This window comes from Diorhabda carinulata, chromosome 12 (assembly GCF_026250575.1).
Source record: "Diorhabda carinulata isolate Delta chromosome 12, icDioCari1.1, whole genome shotgun sequence".
Lineage (NCBI taxonomy): Eukaryota > Metazoa > Arthropoda > Insecta > Coleoptera > Chrysomelidae > Diorhabda > Diorhabda carinulata.
In genome coordinates, this window is record NC_079471.1 from 6,644,318 (window position 1) to 6,669,347 (window position 25,030).

The 25,030-nt window shown below is 32.7% G+C and overlaps 1 protein-coding gene across 12 annotated transcripts in view; it reads left to right on the forward strand.

Moving 5' to 3' along the window:
* Positions 1-25,030, forward strand: part of LOC130899969 (disks large 1 tumor suppressor protein) — a 1,257,949-nt gene that overhangs the window by 70,587 nt on the left and 1,162,332 nt on the right. The window lies entirely within an intron of this gene.

Consider the following 25,030-nt stretch of genomic DNA (forward strand, 5'->3'; position numbering starts at 1 on the left):
ATAAATTAGTATGTTAAGACTTAGATAAGTGCTTATTAATAAGTCTTAGGCCATTGTTTAGTGAATAGTGAAAAGTTTAGTACATTTAGTGTTGGTTGATAAATAAATTAAGGGAGATACATTATGTATAAGAATGCACCTACTGTTTAAATAAGAAAAACATTACAGTATTTGTTTTTTTTTAATTGAGTCATGCACAGCAGTTATTTCTAAAATTGAAAAAATAGGCTTACGACTTTAACGTACATAATATCCTTTTGAATAAACTTCATTCACACGGTTTTTAACTTTAAGATACAGATGTTATAGTTGCAAGTGATATTACCAATAAAACAAACTTGTATATGTTAAGTATACAAATTAATTCCAATTATATAGTTTCGATGATATTGGATGTCTGCTGTTTAATGTTGTATGTCTGCTAATTTTACTTATTAGATTCTAGAATGTCTACGTCGTTCTCAACAAACCATTCAACATCTTGATGCTCTAAATTTTGAATGAATTCCTTTAGACTCTTATTTCTTAGACCCTTTTATATGTTTTTGTTGCTTAAATGTCTTGGTTTGCTTAATTATCAAAAAATTACCGCAATAGAATGTTTTTTTATTCATATTCATATTATTGATCAATGATGAATTAGAAATAGGAAACTGTAACAAAATTATAAAACTACATATATTAGTCTTATATCTTGGAGACTGTACATTCGGCAACGTGGAAAATTTTAAATTGCTAGTTCATCTAATATAATAATAATAATAATGATAATGATAATAATAATAATAATGATAATAATAATAATAATAATAATAATGATAATAATAATAATAATAATAATAATAATAATATTAATAATAATAATAATAATAATAATGATAATAATGATAATAATAATAATAATAATAATGATAATAATAATAATAATAATGATAATGATAATAATAATAATAATAATAATGATAATAATGATAATAATAATAATAATAATAATAATAACAAGAATAATAATAATAATGATAATAATAATAATAATAATGATAATGATAATGATAATGATAATAATAATGATAATAATAATAATGATAATAATAATAATAATAATAATAATAATAATAATGATAATAATGATAATAATAATAATAATAATAATAATAATAATAATAATAATAATAATAATAATAATAAAACAAGTAAAATCAGGTAGTATGAAGTGCGTGGAAACTCAGAACTAAGGATTTGATAGGTTAAATGAAACCTGGTAACTCTTTGTTTTATTATTTTAATATCTTATTATCATTTCTGGGAGGAGCTAAATTTTGATATGAAAAAATTCTCAAACTACTCACCAAGAAAAATAGTAACTTTCATTATATACTTTATAGTAGACATAGTATTGTCAAACTCAGGATACATTATTCCAAAGAAATATAAATAATTGAAACTGACACTCACAATATCCTTAAAGTTGAAGGATGAACTGTTCATTATGGTTAGCTTAACAATTTTTTGTGGACGATATTATGAATAAACTTTATATATATGCAGTATTCTCACTTGTAATACACTATTAAAAATATGAACGATGAAATTCAGAAATGATTTCTTACTCAAGAAAATAAAATTATCATCAACTTCAATGTTTGTCAAAAAATATTATCGAAACTTTTGTCTTAGTTCGCTTAACACTATCTTTAATTTTAAGTTTTTATACTGGGATACCTCAAATTATAGATTAAAATTTAGTACTTGGATTTTTTAAAAGCAAACTACAAATATACGTTGATTAAGCAACGTTTGAATAAAGTTGGGAAGTTGTGGACATAAGTTTAGGAAGTTGATTCATGGGTTTTTTGATTTGGTCTGAAAACGTCTGTTCATCAAGTATCGTCTGAGTGACATTTGTCTAGGTTGGATATTAATAAAATGACTAGGGAATGGTAAGTTGGTTTATTATTGACAAATGGTTGATAAGATTGCTGGTAAGTTGATTACATTTTTAGAAGATAAACTTATCTATATATAAAAATGAATTGCTGTTCGTTAGTCTCGCTAAAAATCGAAAACGGCTGGACCGATTTGGTTAATTTTGGTCTTGAATGATTTTGGAAGTCCAGAGACAGGTTTGACAGCTGTATAAACATGGAAATGCACGGAATTAAATAAAAACGACAATTTTGTTTTTCCTTGATGTTTTGTCACATATTAAATTTCTGAATGCAACCGTAATATTTGATATTTGACAACCAACTATGTGTAGATTGATAAATCTTAAGTTTTGTCACAAATTAAACTCCAGAACGCAACGATAATACTTGACAACCAACTAATATGTCGATCCATCCTCTATGTCGATCGATACCTCAGACAAAGAGTGCATCTTTGTAAGTGACGATTACCGCTACGGGCGCGAGAATTTACTTTACTTCGATTATCCCTTGTGATAGTGAAATGTCAAGTTATGTGCTTTTTTATGTTGATGTTTTGTGATAGTGAGACTTTACTACTAACATACGAGTATTTTGAAGCTGAAAATGTGTTTGCGAAGCAGTTGTTAGACATTGGACATAATAAAGTCACCACAGTGTACACCTCGACTGGATTCATCACATTACTCACAGATTTTTGTCACATCATAGACTCAAAAGAGGAGCGTGTTTTCCCAGATTTAGCACAACAGTTCAATAACCATAATTGGCGGGGTTAACGAGCAATATTGGCGGAGAAAAATAAAGATGTCGAGGATCTCAATACGACCATTAAGAGTTTTCTTCCGGGATAGTTAGTTTCCTTCAAATCAGTCGGCACAGTTATTAACCAGGATGACGGAGTCAACTACCCCACGAAGTTTTTATATTCACTGGAATCAACTGGATAACAACATTAATCAACCTCGACTGCGCAATGCAACAAGACTGACTGTGAAAAAGAACATTAAGGCAACATTCATAAAGAGAAAATACAAAGGAGAGGATGTCTTGATGCCGCGTATACCCATGATTCCAACGGATTTTTCATTCGATTTTAAACGTTTACAATTTCCGGTACGTCTTGCCTTTGCGATGATCATAAATAAATCGCAAGGCCAGTCGCTGGAAGTTTGCGGATCCAGCTTGGAGTTTCCGTGTGTCGCGCATGGACAATATGTCGCGTGTTTTCGCATGGGAAAACCGTCATCTTTGTTTATTTAAGCACCACAAAATAAAACAAAAAAAAAATAGTTTTTTGCAAAGCTTTAAATTGATTAACAGACTGTATCATTACTGTGTATGTCTGTGACTTTCAAATTGAAATTTATTTTAATAAGAAAAGGATTCTTTTTGTTTGTTTTTCGTTTATTTTATACAAAAGTTTAGGTCTTTTATTTATCAATTGAGGAATTACGAAGTGTGCCGGGTCAGCTAGTTATTATTAAATATGGAAATCGATACTCCGCTACTATCATTTAGATTAGTGCATAATTTTTCAAAATTTGTTCAAATGGTCTATTGTATCCTCTAGAGAGATTTGATTTTTAAGATTTTTAAGAAATAAATTATTTCACAAGGTACCACAGCAGTCCGCTAAGTGAAGCTTCATCGTAAAGGTTTATTTGGCACACTTTTTCTACGTTAGTTACATTAGGATTATTGCCAATTTTCCGTCGAACTACAACTTCATAAAAATTAACTTCGATTTCCAAAGTTCATCAATGGTTCGTTTTTAAATGGTCTCATTTTTATGAGCTCTTGGATTAAACAATTTATGATCAGCGAAACGTTGTTTTAGGGCTTCTTTTAATCTAGGCCAATCTATGTCAAATCAGAACGATTACCCACTAATAATTCTGCTTTATCTATTAGCTTTTCTTCAATATCTATGATGAGCAATTGTTAGAAATAACAGAATATTTAACTATCTTTTGGAAAATTAAAAAGGAAAAAACAATGACAGATATATTTTATACAAACTATGTAAAATATGCGCTTAGCCTATTTGGGTTTTCTTATTAATGTGACTAGGCAATTGTGGAATATTCTTAAGAGCTTACGAGAATATTCTAAAGTGTCTTATTAGGTATGAAAGACTACGATAATGTCATATTTATATTTATGGAATTGCATCACAAAATTACATTAACAGAATTATGCTGATGACATGGTCAAATTTGTAGTGGAAGAAGAAACACTGAACCAAAATATCTGTACAACCAAACATGAGTATATATACATAGATAAAACCAAGACGATGATCATAAGCAAACAAAGGAACGTACCTTGGCTCAAAAATAGCAGGAGATGGAAAATTAGAGAAAGAAATAACAGAGAGTAGTTGTACCCATACCAACATTAACATGAATAATGACGGAAGGATGCAGAGAAAAGATACAAACAACGGAAATGAGATTCTTCCGGAAAATTGGAATTAAGACTAGATTAGACCACATCAAAAACGAAACATTCAGGAAAATACTAAATAGCAAACCTTCAGAATAAAATATACAAGAAGTAGAAGAAAAAGATGGTTCGGATATGTGAAAAGGATGAGCGAGGAAATGATTACAAGAAGAATACTAGAAGACAGAACAGTATGAGCGAGAAACAGAAAGATGAAGGAAGATCTCGATGGAAGAAATCAACAAATTAAGAACAGAGTGAAGAAACTACGTGAGGTACTACCACAAACGAAACACCGAAAGAAAGGGAGAGAATTTTGGAAGAAAAAACTTCATGAAAAAAAAAGAACTCAACCCTTCGTCTCACACCAGTAAGGGTTCAATGCATACAAAGTAAGTTGTTTCAATAGTTGATGGTGATGATTTTTAAAGACGTAAAATATTAGCTACTACGATCTGTAGTGAAATATCAGGGATATTTAATTGTATATTTTATGTTAATATCGCTGCAATAGCAGATTTTACAGTGTAGATATAATTATATTAGTTTCCCATTGTGTTGGAAGAGAGTGATTATGTTTTTAAACATTCTTGAATTTTTAAGAAGTTGATAACTAGTTTCATATTTTTTTTATTATTTCGTACAAGTCTGGTCGGTAATCAATAACTCAATTTTTTATAAGGATATGACTCCAAATGAAAATTACTGTTATTTACTACCGGGTGGTGAAGTTGTTGTACCTACAACTAGTATTTTGCTTAAATTTTAGATTAAATTTTAATAAAGAATTGAAAACATGAGTGATGTGACTATTTTTTTAAAAACGAAATGTTTAATGTTATTTATTCAAAATGTTGATCTAAAACAATCATTTTTAGAAAGTATAAATGATTCTAGCATATAAGAAAATAGCTCTAAATTTCTCAGTTATCATTTGAAAAAAATTCACATATAACGATTTTGCGCGACAGCTTCTCGAGACAAACAGGCCCGTGCTAGGTACGTCGAAAGGATGGGGACAGGGGTGACTTCGCGCAGAAAGAGGTTGACACTAGGCTTGTTTCTTGCTCTTCATTTCCAGTTTTGAGTCCCTCTCACCCACGCATAAGAGTTCAAAAATATTGAAGAAAGAAACTTGAAAATCGTTGCATTTGTAGGTTATGTACCAACAAAATACTAATACCAACAAAAGACATTCTAGAACTTAAAACGCAAACTCCGTTGTTGAAAGCTTTCGATGCACGGTAAATATCTTATCTGGATTTTACTTTTACCATAGGTGCAACTGGGGGTGTAAAGTAAATATAGACGATGACATTTTACTATATATTTATGTTTAAAACTTAAAAAAACGCCAAAAAACATCCAAAACAAGTCGAGAATCAAGTGTTGTGAGTGTTTAAAATTAAACGCTAAATAATATATTTCCGACAACTTATTTAAAATATTTTACATAGAAAACAACATATTTAACTAATACGTGTAGAGGGGATATGTCTTATCCATTGAATTCTAGCTTTTGCTTCCTATTTAGCTCGTTTCTAATTCAGTCATCTTTTTCCAAGGTTTTTGGCTATTTCTCCATTCCATTTCCTTCTGAGCCTGCCACTTCTCTTCTTTTTGTTTGTTTAGCTTTCCATATCACTTTAACTGTTCTGTCTGCCTTCATTATCACTATTTGACTAAATTATCTCAATTATTATTGTTCGATGTTTTGCACTGCACTCACTACGTTCAACTCGCGTCTAATTACGTCGTTTTTTATTTTATCGAGTCTCTTCACCTCCGCTATTTTTCCTTTTACACTCAATGAGCTTAATGAATATAAAATGAAAACTGTTGACACAGATAAAATAATTGTCAAAAAACTGGTAAATTTTTAGAGTAATTATAAAATATCTTTGATAAGACAGTTATAAAACCAGGCCACAATCTTATAACCTCAACTTAAATTTCATTTAGATGACCAAAAGTCTTCTAGTTTCAAAACTCGATTCACACACTTTATCAATTTCTAAACTTGAGCCAATATTAATTAATATGTCTTTCTTTTTGTGCATCAGGACAAATGCTTCTGAATTGTTATCAGTCATTAACTTTAACTTTGAAAAAACTCGTTTGCAGTTAAATTGTGTTAGTGGAATCACTAGTGAATATTCGTACACATTGTACAGTTTCGTATATTGAAGAGAAAACGTTATTCTGCACTAACACTTCAAATTCACAGTTACATTTACATTTTACTGTACAAGTGCATCTTCTATACTTACATTTTCTTTATCTTCTTCATCTTCAAGTAGACATAAATCGTTATCCATATTTTTAATTTCATGAATGTTTTCAAAACTATCAGATCTTTCAGTCTTAGAGGTACAATAATCTCCTCAATTGACTTCCTGCTTATACTGGGTCAAACATTCGTTAACGATATGATTTCTTCTCTATGTTCTCTTTGTCAACAGTCGCAATCAATGCACTTACTTTTTCTAAGGCATTTTCTGGCAATAAATCTTGTAGGGTCGAAGACAGCCAAGTGCAGATACAGCAGTTTCTGCTTGGCAAAACGGATTTTCGTTGTTTGATTTATTCTGTCTACAATCCTGTTCTAGACATTTATCCTAAAAGCTTCCTCAAGAGAGGAAGAAAATCTTTCATCGTTACATTTTTCTCTGTCTATTTTCTTTACTTTCAGTGTCTGCTTGATTTTGAAATTAGGCTTAACAAATCTTTCAAATCTTCGAATTTTGAGGACGCCTCAACCTTTACATTGAATTTTTAGTCTTACTCTATTAGTCTTCAGGCTTGAACAAAGTTAAGGTTCGCCTGATAACGGCTTAGTTACTTTGAATATCTGCAGAAAACTCATTGCAGAACTATTCAAAGTCTAGGAATTTAGTAAGTTGACGTAGGGTCGAAGGGTTGAACTCAGCTGAGGAAATCTTTTGTAAAGATGCAGTTAGTCCAGAGAAGACATGTTTTCCTTGGAAAGGATCGAGAGTGCTTGACGTCCAATTACCTGCCAAATATTTTTTACGGAGGAGTCACTTCTACTTAGTTAAAGAGTTGCACCAATGACACCCAGGTTGATGCCACGAATCAAGTATAAATTTACTTCATAAATGGTGGTAATAAAGTGTTCTTGTATCAATGTCTTTTTTTAAACGAAAAGTATTTTAAGAGTCAAAAATAATTAAAGAGACATGAACTAATTCACAGATATTGTATTGTGATAAACTCCGCAATATGCAAACCCGCCTGGCATCCGAAGCTTCCTCGTATTACAACAGCCTCAATGTGCTACTACTAGGTTTCTAGTCGTGCTCAAAAGTGCTTCGCTACTGAATGCTGGCTCTATTTGTACGGGGTTGTGTCGTTATCATATGAATTTTTTTAACGTGGCTGAGCTATAAATTCTAATTCTTCATTAAGAATATCTCGATTTACATTACGAATTGTATTAAAAGTGATTCAGGATTTATTCTAAGACTTTTATTCCATATCCTTTCATGTTATCTTATCCTCGAAAATCATGATTTCGCTTTGATTTTACAATATACAGGGCAAAATCCAACACTGGGCCTAAGGCAAGATCGAACAAATATCGAGACTTGTAACGTGAAATCTTTGGAAATACTGAATTTCAATAGATGATATATAGGGTTTTTCCAGTCTGGAAAAACGTATTTAAGCGATAAGGAAAATATATTAACGCAATTTTGAATATAGCTAAAATCATTTTGTGGCACTTTTAAGATGGGATTCCTGAGAAGTTTAATATGATACAGAGAATATGTTGACATAAAACAATTTCTTCTGAATTCTTTTTGTAGATGGTCTTGAATAATTATCGATACTTGAACAAATATTGCTCCTACGAGGGCGAATCCCTTTGCTCCATTCTCTCCACCACTGAGAAAATTCCAAATACAAGATACAAAAGGCAAGATAATCGATGGAAAACATGTGTTAGTCTTAATGGAGACTTTATTAGAAAATAAATATGATATCTGTACCAATTTTAATGGTAAGTGGCGGAGCAGAGGGATCAGTGCAATGTTATTTACAAATTATGAGCTCTAAGAGATAAGTCTGAAAGTCTGCTATGATATTAATAAATTTTAGTCGTTGGCCTTTACATTGTTGTTTGATCTTCCGTTTTCATGGAAATATAATGAAATTTCTTTTTTAAAATGGACCAATCTGTATTCTTATTCGTTTCTGGAATCCTTTCGAAACGTTTAATATTTTTAATGCAATGTGGATCTTTTCTTTACTATGTATGCTGAACACACTATGCATTGTTAACTTAATAAATTTTGATCAATGCTCCCTTGGTTTTTACATTGTTGTTAGATCTTTTATTTTTATGGAATTTAATGAAACTACTAATGTTCGTGGACTAATCTGTATTCTTATTTGTTTCTGAAATCATTTAATATTTTTCATGCAATATGGATCTGCACCGACACTAACAAATATTCTGTCTGATACATGTTTCGCTAAAACGTCTAGGATCTATGCCTGGCAAAACTGTTTTCCATTGTTTGATTTATTGTGTTTACAATCCTGTTAAAGACATTTATCCTAAAAGCTTCTTCAAGAGAGGAAGAAAATCTTTCATCGTTACATTTTTCTCTGGCTATTTTCTTTACTTTCATTGTCTGCTTGATTTTGAAATCAGTTTCTATCAATAACTATTTCCTCGAATTTTGAGGACGCCTCAATCTTTTCATTGAGTTTAGCAACGAACGTCTTCTGCTTCTAGTGTTTCATTGAACCTGTCCCGAAGGTCTTTCGGTCATACTCTATTAGTATCCAGGCTTTCGTTGAAAGACCAAAGGTAAACAGAATTAATTTTCCTTTCATCTCTGATAATTTGTGGTATAGTGTAGTGGTAGCGTAAATAGTGTCTTCTGTGTGAACATCGCTAACGGTTCCAAAAACTCCTGCTTACTAATGTGTAAGTCTTCTTTTAACATGACATAAATATGTGTTTTCAATTGAAGCAGTTTTTCTATGGATAAATCTTTATCGGATCGATATTGGTTCAAAACTTTGACTAACTGATAGTAGATATCGTTGTAGAATTTCGGTTAGGATATACATTATTAAAGATATTCCACGTTACTTGTTAACGACCGCATTGAAATCTCGATTCATTCTTGGATGAACGATCAATTGAAAGTTCAAAGAATCACCAATAATATTTATCAAGTAAAAAAAAACTGTTTTAGTTAGATTCATGGGCATGTTAATCTATTATTATATCGACATAAATATGCGTACTTACTGCCATTGTAGCTAGAACACTGATGTTTCAACCAACAAACTACTTCATTTTTACTGAAAAAGTCAAGATCTGACAATGATAGAAGTGTTGGTGTGATACGAGGGTTGCTACTTAAAGTTTGAAATATGTCAACATTGATGTGAATATCTCAAATCTGACATTGCCGTACTCAGAAAGTGCTTTTTGAGTTGTTTACAGATACGTCCCGTGATATATCATTGGGCATCAGTTCCACTCGCCTATATTCAATATTTGGCTGTCAAAAAGATTTGTATCCGTTGGATTTGTATTACCCATGAGGTCAGTGTGATTGATTATTGAAAATTATGATTATCACTGATGATTGAAAAGTAAATCTTTATTAAGTAGAAATTTAATTATAGTTCCCTTCGTAAAACTCAAAAGAGAACTAGGGCCACTGCACACAAATACTAAATTCTGAGCAGAGTCTCAACTTAAAATCATTATTAACACGTTGACTGCCTAGGTAATTCTCACAATTTTATTTAATCACATTGAATCGTTTAAAATACTAACTAAAATACAAAGTTATCAATGAAAGATAGAGAAATGTGGGTTTCTAAAAACGTTTTTTTTTCTAGTTGAATTATGTAAAAAAATCTCCTTGAGGGGATGAATGATGAGTTATTTCGTAGTTGGCGGTCAACGTGTTAAAAATCCTAATAATTTTTTTATGACATACAGTTGCAAAGAATGTGCATTAACAGCGGCTGGATCCAGAATAATTGCAATCAGCAAATCATATTAGGAACTCATTCAAGAACAAAAAATTTTTGCTTGCAAGTGCTAGATTATGTGATGTTGCACTGTTTGAGTGTTATTACATTTATCGGTACTAAGAAAAGAAAATCAGAAAATTTCCTGAAGATTTGTTCTTCATTTTAGTCATATGAATAATTTTTCAACATTTCGACCTAACTTATATTAAAATGTAATTTGACATTGACAACTCGGGCGTAGCTCTGGATACTTACATCGAAATTTATAAAATGTGACCCAAATTGGTAAGATTTTATTTTTATATTATCAACAGATTTCTCATTTTGATATTTACGATAAATTTTCACGTTTTTTTCTCATTTTATTCCATAGTTTCATTGCAGATTTATGTTTTATCGTACTGATGGCTTCTTTATCTATTTTGCGAATATTGCGATATCTGTCCTATATAAATAGCATCACTAGAAACCTCATAACAATATCACTGTTATTCCACTTTTATTTTTTGATATTTTAGATTGTGTCAATGGATGTTTTCTTCCTTCCTCTAGCAATCATCTTATTTTAGGATTCGATTTTTTTGGTAATCTATTGATGGTCACTTATTTTTTTTGGTTGCATACAGTGTGACATCGAGAAAATTATTTTTAAGAATTTTGTTGAGTATGAAATATGAATTTAAATATTTCATGATAAGAATTGAATAATTTCATTTCCTGTTTTATGGAAAATAGTTATTCAGTTATTCATACCATGAAAAAAAAAACATACATATACGAGGATATATTGAAAAATTCTTAGCTCACTATAGAACCAAACAAAATTTCAATCTCAAAATATTTTGTTACTCAACATATTCTCCTCTTAATTGGATACATTCATTACAGCGAACCTGCAACGTCTCTAGACCTTTCGAAAAAAATGTTTATTCTTGCTCTGCAAACCATACCTTCACAGTTTTTATTACCTCCTCGTTGGAAGAATATTTACGACCCTTTAAACTTTTTTTCTGTTGAAGAAAGAGATGATAGTCGGACGGAGCCAAATCTGGTGAATAAGGGGGTTGTTCTACTAATTTAAACCCTAATTTATGAATTTTTTGCATGGCAACATGAGATTTGTGTGCGGGGGCGTTGTCCTGTAAAAAAAAACACCTTTGGATAGCTTTTCGCGTCTTTTCTCTTTAATTTTTTCCCGTAGAGTGGTCAGTAATGTTGAATAGTAATCTCCAATTATTGTTCTACCCTTATCCAAAAAATCAATCATGATTACTCCAAGGCAATCCCAAAAAACTGAAGCAAGAACTTTTCCAGCAGATTTTTGGACACGAAACTTCTTAGGTCTTGGAGAATCAGAGTGTCGCCATTCCATCGACTGTTGTTTTGTTTCTGGATCGTAGAAATGTACCCAAGTCTCATCCATAGTAACAATTCGGTTTAAGAAGTCTACAGCGTTTTCAAATCGAGCACAGATTGAATGATGGCTCGATATTCCATTTTTTTATTACTACAATTTCGGTGGACATCTTTTTTTTTCCAATTTGTTGCGTAACTCTGATTTACTATTTTCACGTAAAACTTTACACTAACACTTCTAATAAGTTATTGTTCGATGCTATGGTAACGCAATGTTTTGTTTATGCAGGGAACTGGTATAGGCTAACTAGATATTAATACATCCTCGTATATTAAATTTGCTTCAGATAGTTTCCTCAAAATCTTCCATTACTATTATCGATATGGATGCTTCCATAGCACAACCATCTTTTAATGTATGTTTTGATCTATCCTGTATGTATCATCATTATAAATGAGCTTTCCAAAAAAACTGATAACGTTTCAAAGTGAGACTAAAATCTAGAATATATATTTTAGAAATCAAATATATGTATTTGTGTAAACATAAAGTTCTACATTATTATATTCGTGATACTGTGAAACTATTTTGATGTGATGCTTCAACATTCCATTCATCTATTCATCTATTCATTGACGTTCAATAGTACTGCGAAGTACGACCAAGATGATTTAAGTATCTAAAACATATGAACAGATATATCATTAAAAACTATATATAATCATTCAGTAAGTTCATCAGGATTTGGGGCAGCTGAAATATATGAGTTCTGGCTACCAGAAGTGTATATAATGATGAAATGTATAATATACAAGTCCCAGAAGTACCTGAGTCAACAAAGAAAACACAAAAATTTTGGAAAAAAATATATGTTTCAACGTAGTCTCTTTTTAGCTCCATATATTTTTCCCAGCGATATTCAATAAGGGCGATACCATTTTCATAATAAGAATCGTGAAGCTCCTCAAAATAGACATTAACTGCCAACATCACCTCTTCATTGTTGTAAAATCTTTAACCACCGACCATTTTTTCAGAAAATAATCCTAGAGAGCTAAATATGTCGAATGGGGCGCATGAGGTAGCCATTCAAACTTTAATTAATTAATTTTGGCCATTGCCATAACGGATGTATCAGATGGTCAATTGTATTGATTAAACAACACTTTCTTCTTAGCCAAATGCGGCCGTTTTGCTTGATTTTTTCGCTCAAACGTTGCAATAAGTTCGCATGATACTCGCCGTTTATAGTTTTTCCTTTTTCAATACAGTCGATACAAAATTATCCCACGCGCTTCCCAAAAAACCGACGCCATGACTTTGCCTTCAGGTAAAGGCTTCTTTGGACTCAGCTTTCCTTTTTCAGTCCATTGTTTTGATTGTTCTTTTATTTTGGGTGTATAGTGGTGAACTCACGTTTCATTCATGGTTACGAAACGGCGTAAAAAATCGGCTTTATTTTTGTGAAACACTCGATGGAAACATCTTTACAACGCCGCCGTTTGTATTGTATTGTGGGCAAACGCTGCACCCATCTTGCACACAACTCTCTTATGTCCAAATTTTCAGTTAATATGGATGCATAATAAATATTACAAACTTGAAACTTATGCTGTATAGATTGTGTATTTTATAATACAGTAGTATTTTTTAAACGATTAACACCATCTCTAGGTCAGGCCAGGTACTTCTGGGACAAAATGGGATGAGAACATATTCGATTGAATGAAAATTTCTTTATACAATTCTCTTCGTGTTTGTATTATTCAAAAAAAAAATAACTATCGAATAAATTTTTATTTCCGCCCTGAATTTCTAGGAAGGTGATGCCGTTGTGTTTTTATTGTTTCTATCACCATAATACAACGTTCGTTTACCGTAGGGCGTTATACTCTTCAATTCATGCTCCGTTTATTCTTTTGTTTTTTCTTTTCGCAAATATCCTTCACTACATTGGATTACGTGGTATTTTGCCACGATGGAATTTGTTATTCCAACAATGAATTATACGCCGACTTCTCTCCAAATATCTGAAATATTTATGCACTAAATGCACAAAAAGCATTCTCGTATAAAACGCAACTGTTTGCATGAAAATTGGAAACATTACATTTATACTCTAGTTGAAAACAAGATTCAATAGATTATTGAAAACAACATATGTATGAGTGGTGATGAAAAAAGTTGAAAGAATTATTTAAAGAAACCCCCACAATAGAACTGGAAAGAATGGTAAAACGTCTAGCTTACAGTGAAAATGGATAAGAAATCAAAATGAGAAAATAGTGAGATTATTGACCTAACTTGAAAATATACTGTACTAATGAATTATACTGATTAAAAGAAATCAATGGCGTTCATAAAAAAACAAATTAAGTAAGTCGTCTAGCAGAAAAAGAAAACTGGAATACCAAATCTAAGAAGTTATTCATGATAAAAGTGTTAGAAGTAAGATTTTATTTTTGTGGAGATGGTTGAGAACCATTGTTTCACCAAGACAATTCACCGATTCACAAGTCGATGGTAGTTAATGTTAAAAAGGAACGAATTACATTTCTAATTGCTTCTCAATCCACCGTATAGTGAATATATTCGCTGATCTCAAAAAAATGCTCGCCCGAAAGAAAATCAACTCAAAAAAATAAACAGTTGCTGAAACTGAAGCCTATTTTAAGGCAAAAGATAAATCCTTCTACAAGAGAAGTTAGAGAAGCGTTGGAATGATTGTATTGCTCTCGAAGGAAATTACATTGATGAATAAAACATTTTTGAGAAATTTTTTATTAGTCACACGGATTATTGAGTGAGAGCGAACTACTTTATTGTCAAAAAATTGTTACAATTTGTAGACAAAAGTTTTAAAAACAAAAAAAAAATATAAAAATAACTGAATAAAGATAAAACAAATAAAATAAAATATTGAAATACAGAAGAAAACCACAATGAGTAACAAAATTATTACACTCTTTATATGTGGCGGAATAAAAGTCTTTTTCAAACCACTAACAACGATTTTACACAAAATCCGTTAAAACGACAATGTTTAACCTTGGAAAATTCCAATAATATCCTGAATTATTGCGAAAAAGGGTTTTATCATAAAAATTATTCTATATTCGAATGCTCCCCATCAATATACTCCCCTTCCCTCGCCACACACCTTTCCATATGTTTCTTCCATTGATCCTTTAGGAGCTCTACCGCTTTTTGATTTACCGCTTCCATCGACTCAAATCGGGTCCCTTTCAAAGCAGATTTTATCTTCTGAAACACAAAAAAGTTGCACGAGGCCAAATCTGGTGAGAATAGCGGATGTTCGAGCACTGGAGTGCGCTTACTGGACAAATACTGCTTCACAGAAAGCGCGTTATAGGCAGGTGCGTTGTTCTGATGCAAAATCCAGTTCTTCCACAACTCATTCTCGCAGTGTTGCCAAAACTGGCAAATAGTAAGTCTATACCGTTAATGTCGAAAAAAACGATCAATATTGCCTTGAATTTTGATTTGCTCTCTCGGCCCTCACTAAAGCTCTTAAACCACTCAAAAACACGTACACGAGATAGAGAATTGTCCTCATAGGCCTCTTGTAACAATTTATAGCACTCAGTCGGAGTTTTTTTCTAATTTAATGAAAAATTTGAGATTGATAGAAACGTGTTTTGGGACGTGTATAGATAGATATCTAGATACCCAACGCACCACCCGTCTAGGGCGGCCTCCAGTCGCGGAGTTTCGTTATTTTTATAGCCAGACCTCGTATTTTGAAACAACTTCTTTATTTCACACGTATAACGGACAAGAGAAGTTTATATTTACGAAGAAAACGCATTTCTGAGAACGCAGAAGCAACTTCTTCAACACGTATTGGTAAAAGTCTAGTTCCTGATTACTATATCCCGACTAATTTCGTTGCTTTAGTGGTACGAGGCTATGGGATGATAATATATTCACTTAACAAGCTCGGCCGCTTGCTTCACATAGCTTTCCGTGATCTTGTTAAAGCTGTACATAAAGATGGCTGTTCTAGCTCTGTTCCAGCTAATCAAACACCACATGAGTCCCAGAATATGTGTGACCGATAATCGAGCAATATTTCACTTTGTATTTGCTTTTTTGCCTTGTGGGAATAAAATCATATGAGGTGTTAGCCCTCAAAATTGTAACTTCCAAGAAATGCTTCATATTACAGATAGTATAGATTTATAAAAGCTCAGTATTTAGCTATAAATATGATTCTCAATTAAAGTCAAGCAACAGATCAGCAACAATATGCTGATCTTCGCTGAGTTAGTTCCAACTCTGGCGTGATTTCATTCAGAGAGTTTTTTCAACTGTCGTTGAAGAGTTGGTAGGTCGCTCATATTGTGCTTTTCGTCATCTTGCCTGCCAAATTGAAAAGAACGACTTGTTGTCTGTTCTTTGCTCCGCCACCACAATATTCCACGATTTAACTATAAATTTCAGATGTAGATACATTCTTTGTTAATAGATGACGTCTAGAACTTCCACACGTGATACATTTTCTCAGTGTCTGGTTTCAATCTTTTTGAACCATCTTAGAATTATTACTACCTATCCGTACACTAGTTTTATAACAAGTAGCGTCTTTTATTTCCACTTTGAGTAATTTTCTTCACAACATATAGTTTTAGTTGCTAAATAGTCTTATTTTGGGATCTCTTCTAATTGAAAATTAGTTTTTAACATATGTAAAGAATTGGTGTTTGGACCTAATTTTGTCTTAATCAAAATCAATTTTTTAAATGTTTCATAATTCAGTTTTTATTAAGAAAAAATCTAAAATCACGACAATCTAGCAAAAAAAAACAGATAAACGGTTCTAAGAAATGGAAAATTGATAGAATCAATTCGAGATAATACAAAATTATAATGTGGATAACATCCTCAACCCACCTTCACAAATGTACTCAGTGACAATGTGAAAATCATCCCCGCTTGAATGTTTATCTCCTTTTGAGTTCGTAGTATGATAAAAATAATTTTTTTCTTATATTCCTCATCACACGAAACCCAGTCAGATTTATAAACAGATTCGGTCAGCATGCGACTCTGGAATCGTAATATGCAAAGTAAATGTTAGCCAAATCGAATAAATTTTCATTTATGTTGCATATGAATTATTTCATACCTTCATAATAACTTCATTTCCATAGTAACACCATAGGAATATTTCTAATAGCATACAGTATTGATATAGCACCATAGAGAAAAACTGTAGACTTCCAATTGGTGTCTACAATGCAGTTTATTGGAATTATAATCTATATAAATTGAACAAATTTTAGCTTACCAATGTCATTTCGAACATTGTGATACATATTATGATTACGCTCACTATAAACTGACCTAAAATACTGTTTGAAAATAACGCCTGAAACTCGTCCTTGAATCTAAAATATTATTCATATTAATTCATGGCCTAAAAAGACAAAAATCTTATAAAAGTCGCAAAATAATAGTTTTCACTATCAAATCGACCGCATGTATGCGTTTCTTCGATTTGATTATTTAGTGGGTGTTTTATAAATAATGTTCACTTTGTTTATTAAATAATCATACAACAAGGGAACCTTAATATTCGAAGTATAGCCCATCGTATTCTATGGTTTCAAGCCAAAGTTTGGCAAGCTCTGGTAAAACCTTGGTAAAACTATTTTTGTGCTTGGATGCAATAATATTGTCGCACTGCATACTCAACATCTGCTTTCGATTCAAATTTCGCAGACTCAATGTTAGATGTGGTAGGAGTTCCGTACCATCAAGTTCTTCGACTTAATACACGCAACTTTCTCAGTATATGTCTTGTTGTAAGATAACCAACTGTCGGTATACTAAACTTCATATAAACCTCGTATATTCGCATAAGCTTTCCACAATATTTCGGCATTGATAGCTTGACCATCTGGACTGATTTCGAGGTACACTAAACTTCACAACTCCACTAGTCATACACCAAGACCTTCCGTTCGAATCTACTTCTGTTTGTTACAGCGTTGCGTTGTGTAGCATCTCTTTTTTTTTGCCTGGGATTATTATCTAAGTATACTACTACTCCTTGTACGAAGTATTGCCACCCCGGTTGCAACTGGTCCACACTCTTCATCTGACACTTCCGTTAAATATCAGCAGTAGTGGCCTGTGATCTTAAAACCATACTTCGCGAAATGTCTCGTTTTAAACCTCTGCGGTAACCCTTTCTAAGCTGTAGTCCTACTATAACTAGCAAACTGAACGTAATAACGTACATAAGCACCCTTATGTCGGTAGGCATTTGCAAAAGGTCATCTTCCACAATGAAGTTAGAATTGACTACACCGCTGCTCGCAACTTCACTTTCTTTAGAGTTTTTAGTACCCATTTCGAATTGGAAAAAAGTCACTTAAGTTCACTTTTAACTTTCATCTGAGAACTTTCCAAAACGCGCGTACACTACGAGCATCTCAAACGCGTTGGCAGGATCGCCATTTAATGTTGGGCCATAACGAGGGATAGACATTAAACAGCGATTGAACTTCACCAGTTTTCTATTGTCTTAATAGTTTGGAATTATCTTTTTATAATTAATGATGACACATAATATTGGTTCATAATTACGATATAGTTTACCTACGTAGACAGTAAATTGCAATATCACCAAAACATAGGTGACCTGGTTAGGTTAACAGTTAGTGTACAGGGTGTATACATAGATATAGATATAAAAGAATAAAATAATTGACTTGAAGGGCACCACAGTCGCATAGTGGGGTCGAATGACCAAAAATACATAAAGGTAAATTGGAATGTGGAAGAAGATTACAGAACTAATAAGGAATTTCCGGAATTTCCGGAATTTTCGTGATAGAAAGCTCTCATCAAAGTTTCAACAAGTATTTGGATAAAACTTAGAAACTGGAGGCTTTGTAAATTATAAAACTAGGGATTCAAAGTCAAAAACTTCAAATTCGAGTGAATTAGATTAACAGTTTCTTAGCTGCATCATTGATTGGTTCGGATCTCATGTACATGATAAAAGGATTCGAAGTATCCAGTAGCTTTCCTCAAGTTTCTGATGCTAAAAGTATTGTAATTCTTATTTCTACCTCTTGTGCCTTTTTCAACAATATCATAATTGGGAAAATCGACTTCTGCACTATTTCAGCACCATGCAACAACATTTTATGCACCGTGGATGGCATTTAGCCCCATGGATACTTCTCTATAGCCATATCTGCTATTTCTTTGAGAAAAACTGGAAATTTTGAGTAGAGTGAAATTTGGTCAAACTTCCATTGTTCTGACATTGGGACATAATTATTGTGAATATCCCTGAAACAGGAACAATCATGCTGTTCCCAGATCCTGTAGTTTATATAGAGTGGAAATCACAAAGTAGATAATCGAAATCAGCGCTAAATCTTCGGAATACGTTGAACTTAAAAAAATGAACAAATGGCACTTAAATGGTAGCCGTAGCGTGAACTTGCGTTTAAGCGCTCCTAGGGTCAAATTGGAGATTAAAGTATGGATAGTTTAAACCAAGAGTAAACCTGATTGCTCTATTTTACAGCTGATAGTATAAGGGAGATTTTCCTCTTACTTGTCACACACGAAAAAGTATCTCCCTGTGTTTCTGATATGAAACAATAATCCGCTTATATTAGTTTTAAAGTTTAATTTTTTAAAAAAGGTGTATGAACATAAATAGACAAATAATGCAACCTTTCTAATAACCTTCTGAAGAAATGCATAGGAAAAGTAGAAAATGTGCAATTGACAAACAAAATTTTCATAAAACTCTCAAACAAAATAATTTCTTAGCATAAGAATAAAATTACTGATAGAAAATTGTCACTAGTAAAGAATCGTGTGGTGTTTTATGACATTTTTTAATTAACTTTGCGTTTTTTAACCAATCGATCCGAGTCGGATTCCCAGTTCAAGGATTGTCCGAATGATTTTTTCGATCTATGAAAATTAATCACTGAGCAGGACTTTCTTTCTTTATTTCTTTCCACATTTTCTCAAGAAACTCGAAATGGCTCTCTACGGTAAAATGGACGGTTATTCCTCGGTGGGTCTCGTTTATAGATAACTGAAAAAGAAATTTGGTACGCGTCTCTAAGATAGCTTAACTGGTAAAGCTCAACTCGCTGAAAATGGTGATATCGAAATTTAGGAGTCGTTGTCTATCGTTATAAATTTTAGAAAGCAGCCCACGCTGTTATATTAGGGATTATCATCAGGAATTTTATTATTTTAACCATAATTATTTTCCATATTCATAAAAGCGTGTCTTTCAGTTTTCTTCTTAACTTTTTAGTATAACTGTCTCAAACGAGAGGTATTTGACCATTGCGTCGTCCCAATATTGACTTATGGCTCGGAAACATTAACATTGGCACAAAAACAGATGTACAAATGTGTTGATGGTTGCATATCGATTTTTAAGTTTGTAACTGCCCGCACAATATTTCTATTTTCATGCAAAGGATAAGAGAAGAAAGTTTTCAATATTGACGAATGTAATCAGGATAATCTGTAATTTTTATTGAAATATAACATTGTGGTCACTTTTGAACAAGTGTGCGAATTAATTCTGATCGCTCAAAGTAGGACAAAATCGAGAAAAAAAAGGGATAAGAAGCACTCGAGTTACGCTTTTATCATTTTTGCAATTCACGTCTCGTTATTCGTAAAATAATCGCTTATCTTCGAAGCTGTTCTGATCTGATAACTAAAATTTCATTATTGAGCATGAAAATCCCATAGCTTACTCTAGAATGCACTCGTGATGTACGACACATTCTGCTAATTTTCTGTTCATTGTATCCTGTAATCGTGGCGATATTTCATTTCGGCCATTATCATCTCTGAACTCATGCCCGACTTCCAATTCAGCAAAATGGCGGATATTCATAAGCGAATCGTTTAGGATACTTAATTGTGCACATACGACCATTATTAGACCTAAAATATGTATAAAACTTAGTCTACAAATCTTAATTATTTTGTTAATGCTTATCTACATTCAATTTTATTATGAGGGAGCTTTTTTAATCAAGATATATTATGAACAAAAATGCATCCATTTCTTTTGTTTTAAAAGGATTTAACGTGTTTAAATACCTCAAAGCAATTCAAATCAGGATTGTGCTGAGAGACTGCGAGCCCACCAGTACCCAAACATATTTTATAATGTTCTTCGAGAGATAGAAATCTGATTTAGTATCTTCCAGAAAAATCCAGTATATAAATACGATCGGATGGAGTGTAGTAGTAGTTTGGCATCAAAACGTGTCAGAAAATCAGTATAATATTAATCATTAATTATTGTTCTCTCTACTTCTAATCGAAGTGTCTATTGGCACCCTCCACCGAAAAATCCATGACTCTAATTTCAACTATAGAGACACCGACATTTTTAAAGAAATGAGCCGAATGAAGCTTTATCCGTGCCTCTAATTTCAGCTGTGAATTTTATGAATACTGTCCAGATAAAATATTTCTAATCCCAATATATTTTTTCATTCATTTAGAACGAATTATATAAAAAAATTATCAATAAATAATTTGACCTTAGTACTAATGAATTGATTATAGTGCTATGTATATCTCGTAGTTTATCCTCTAATTCTTATTATATTATAATTCTTATAGAGCACAACGTTACACGAGTGACTAATATCCGTGACAATTGGATACGGATGATTTGGTTAGGTTAGGTTAGGTTAGGTTAGGTTAGGTTAGGTTAGGTTAGGTTAGGTTAGGTTAGGTTAGGTTAGGTTAGGTTAGGTTAGGTTAGGTTAGGTTAGGTTAGGTTAGGTTAGGTTAGGTTAGGTTAGGTTAGGTTAGGTTAGGTTAGGTTTTAAAATTTCCTTGTTTCTAAGATTAAAATTAGACCACGTTTTTTTTTCAGTGAAGGGTGATGATTTTGGATCATATGGTAAGATTAAGAGACACGGAAAAAAGCTTCATTTTGATTAGTTTCTATACAAAATGCCGGGTCTATAAGGTTAAAATAATGGCCATGGATTTTTCCGTGGAGGGTGGCGATTTCCATGTCTCTAAGGACCACGGAAATTTCCGTGGAGGGTGCCAATAGCAGCACCTATTTCTAATTCCATAGGAATTCCAAAATTTTGTCGTCATGACCTTATTGGGCGTAAAATGATTTGAGAGCACGTTCCTTGAATGAAGTTGATTGTTTCGTCTGTATTGTTCCTGAAGTATCATTGTGTACCCAAATTTCGCTCACCTCGAAATATATCCAAACATATGTTTGAATTTTTAATGCGAGCAAGCTTTTGATGAAGTATTAAGCTTCCGCGACAATCACATTGCATATATCTTTTTTATATAAAATCTCCCATACATCAACAGGTGAAAATTATACAGGAAAACCAAGAAACATGGGTCGAAAACGTGAAAAAAACTACTGAAATGAAGGGGATAAAATGGGGAGGAATAACATAGCAAACGAAACATAGAAAGACAAAAAAAATGAAAAACTTTTATTTCTAAATATTGCACTCAACAACGAGAGCAGTTTTCTCTATAGGCGTATTAAAACGAACTAAATTTGTTAAATTTATGTGAAGATTTTGACAAGTGACTGGAATATTACGGAAAAGTCACTGTTTCATCAACTATCCTCCATATTAGTATTGAAATCAAGAATCTCAAACAATGAATATAATAATTGTAGTGATAGTATATTAGATAATAGTCTATTTGAAATATAAAATGGATTTAGTTGTGTTCAATGAGGTGCAAATGTATTGAATGCCACAAAATATACCGTGTGTTAAAGTGTATTATAGATAAAACTATTTTTATATTATTTACATATTGAACTCACCTGACATCATTGTATCAATACTAATATTGGACAAACCGTTCAATGTAGAAGCAATGAATTGATAAATAAAAGCAAGTTCGAAATTTGGAGAAGTAGTTACACAAAATGGGAACCATCCTGCCAATGGCAGCCTCAGTTCTTCTTCCGTGAAAGGATAGGTCGCCCAAAATGTACAAGTGCATACACAAGCTCCCCAAAAACTGGAAAATATTCAATTTTCCAATAATGAGATAATAAATAATTCGAGAATTATTTTCATGATATACAGGGGAAGAGGAAGCTTCAAAGTTTCTTTTAATGTATTACAAGTTAAGACAGGCGGTGATGGTTCCAGAAGAAGCCGCTAGAGTTCTCGCGGCATTAGGCCGCCATTCTCTGTCACTCACTACCAGTTGTGAGCGATATGGCGACTGTGGAGCACAAGGTGTTCTGTGTTATTGAGTTCGCAAGAAGTGAGTCGCAAATTGTAGTGCACGTGCTGAATTTGTTATTAAACCACCAACTAGAAAAAGCATTACTCGTTCGCCTAACCAATTTAAAGATACTGGAAGTGTGTGTAAAGGAAAAAACACACAGCCCGATGATGTCAGACGGATAGAAAACATTTTTGTTCGCATCCCAATACAGCTAGTAGAGAACTTGGAATACCACAACTGTATGGAAAGCTATGAGACGGCGTTTGCTGTACAAACCCTACCGTTTAGAACTTTTGCAGGCTCTTAACCCTAATGACAAAGTGAAGCGTCTGTCTCGAATTTTGCGGTAATGTGCTAGAAATGATGGAGGATGACACTTTTGTACAGTTTATAATTTTTAGCGATGAAGCAACTTTCTACCTCAGTGAAAATGCCAACAGAGGCTATGTTGCAACACGAAAGAGACTCATCGAAGATAAACATGTTCTGTGCCTTATCACGTACAAAGGTGTTTGGACCATTTTGGTTGGCTATTCCCTCAAATTATAGAAGATTCTCAAGACTTCATTTTTCAACAGGATGGAGCCCCACTCCATTGGCTTCTAGATGTACGAGGCTTTTTAAATGAATCCCTTCATCAGCGCTGGATTGGTCGCGGGGGAAATGAAGACTTGTCTCTACACTTCTGGCCACCGAGATCTCCTGATCTCACCCCATATGACTAATTCTTATGGGGTTATGTTAAGCAAGCTGTTTTCGTCCCGCCTCTGCCAACAACTCTGAACGATCTGCGGAACCGTATGACTGCAGCCGTGCATTGGAGGTCACATTGAACACTTGTGATACATTAAAAAAAAACTTTTTCATTGGCTAAAAAATTATTCATGTGGTATTTGTATTTTAATAGATACGAATTTTTAAAAATGGGTCCATCATTTAGAATAACCCTGTATAATGAAATAATGTTTTGCGAGGTGTCATATTTGAATTATTAATAATAGAACTTTAATATTATCACTATTTTCATTAATATACTTCAACTAATGCTTCATACTGTAGATTTTTCAATATATCGAATCCAGACTTTCCCGAGGCTACGCGAAGGAGCTCGAGTGCGAATGTGTGGACGGTGCTCTCGTGTTCGCGAGTCAAAGGACGAATAAATGAATATTGTGGATGGATAGCTCTACTGCCACCTGAGCTGATCAAGACTCGTGTCAGAAACCTCTTGGAGGCGATTCGCACGAATCTGGATCTGGCAAAGACCAAGAGATAGGAACGAAATTGAGAATACTTATCGGCAATTACTATGAGGGTAAGACCCACTATCTGCAATACTTTCAGTCTATTCCTAGAACACGTCCTAAGAAATATAAAAAAGACATGGTTCTGATTATGGCAAGGAGAAACATAATGGAAAGTGTGTTCAAGGGACTAATAACAAAGAAGAAAAAATTTGCTTTAAAATAAATGAAAATAAAACAAAAATTATAAGGTATGACAAGCAGTCTAAGAATAAAATCATAAATATAGAGATTATGAATTTAAAGAAGTTTAAAACTGGGAAGAATAATTAAGAGTCACGTGGTTAAACCGATAGCAATGTATGGTTCATAAACATTCAAACAAAAAACGAAGCAAAGTGAATGAGAAAATGTACTTATAAAGAGATGTTCAAATAATTTGCATCTTACTTCTGAGCATTATTTTATCATTCAACTGCCACACTTTTTCCGTCTCTCAACTTTTCTTAAGTAAACCTCCTCCACCACCGATAAGTAGTCGGTTTAGGAAAATAAAAATTGTTGAAAAATTTATCCGACAATAAATAGTTTGTATAGGGACAACAGACTTAGTCTTCGCAATCCACTCTATAGTTTATTGGCTAAGGATTAAATGTGAAATTTCCCATCGAAGTTAGTGAGTTTAAGTTTACCTTCAGTCTCTGAAGACGATAATTTGGTTATCGAAACATGGGTTAGACAGTGCT